Source organism: Colobus angolensis, unplaced genomic scaffold (assembly GCF_000951035.1).
Source record: "Colobus angolensis palliatus isolate OR3802 unplaced genomic scaffold, Cang.pa_1.0 Scaffold93, whole genome shotgun sequence".
Lineage (NCBI taxonomy): Eukaryota > Metazoa > Chordata > Mammalia > Primates > Cercopithecidae > Colobus > Colobus angolensis.
This window is the reverse complement of record NW_012123265.1, coordinates 543,476-544,648: the sequence shown is the minus strand read 5'-3', so window position 1 is coordinate 544,648 and position 1,173 is coordinate 543,476. Positions and strand designations below refer to the sequence as shown.

General features: G+C 38.1%; 1 protein-coding gene across 2 annotated transcripts in view; it reads left to right on the top strand.

Moving 5' to 3' along the window:
* Positions 1-1,173, top strand: part of CIRH1A (cirrhosis, autosomal recessive 1A (cirhin)) — a 51,546-nt gene that overhangs the window by 45,565 nt on the left and 4,808 nt on the right. The window lies entirely within an intron of this gene.

Sequence of the window (1,173 nt, the reverse complement as noted above, 5' to 3'; positions counted from 1 at the left end):
TCGGCCTCCCAAAGTGCTGGGATTACAGGCTTGAGCCACCGCGCCCGGCCCTAATCTACTTTTTTCTATACCAGTTTGTAAGGAGATTGTAATTATAAGGAGATCTTTAAAAAAAAAAAAAGCAAAAACCTGGGCTGTAGAATACATTAGGAAATTATCAATAATTATATTAGGGAGTTATCAATAATTCATCTGTAAAATTGGAGATGATAATATCTACCTCCCTGAGCTATTGGAACGATTAAATGTCATCTGGGAAGCACATTTAAGTAGACTGCTAGGCAAATGATGCTTACTGCTTTGATGGTCAGTTTTTACACTCAAACATGCACACACATACACACTGTCCAAAAAGTGAAATCTCTCAGTTTTATAGATTTGAGTCCTTGACCAAAGACTGAAAGAGTAGTGAAGCCACATCTTTGCCTTTGTTACACATAATGATAATGTTCCCCCCAATACCTTTTACTGGCACTTAGTCCCTTAAGTGCTTCTGAAAGTAAAACTGATGGGAAGTCTTTTGTATCTGTTAGATTAGCAAAGATCAAAGACTTGATAATATACAGTGTTGTGAGGGTGTAGGGAAACAGTACTCTCACACATTGTGAACATTATCCTAACCATTTTGGAGGATGTTTTGGCAATATCTTAAAATTTTTTAAGTCCATATGATCTTTGACTTAGAAATTTCAGTTCTAAGAGTTCATATATATATATATATATATATATATATATATATATATGCTTTTAGCTGTGCAAAAAGATATTTATACAGAGACAGTTCATTGCAGCTTTGTTGTAGACAAAGATATGAAACAAGCTAATGTCCACTAAGCAGAGTGGATAAGTAAATCATGATACATGCATAAAATGAGTGGAGTATTGTATGTTTCAGAATAGGCATGACTGATGTATATGTGTATTAATGTGGGTCAGTCTCCATGATATAACACTGAGCAAGAAAAGCAAGATACAGGACACTATGTATTATGTGCATAAAATAGCTCTGAAAAGATGGGCCAGGCGCAGTGTCTCATGCTTGTAATCCCAGCACTTTGGGAGGCCAAGGCAGGCGGATCACGAGGTCAGGAGATCAAGACCATCCTGACTAGCCGGGCGCGGTGGCTCAAGCCTGTAATCCCAGCACTTTGGGAGGCCGAGACGGGCGGATCA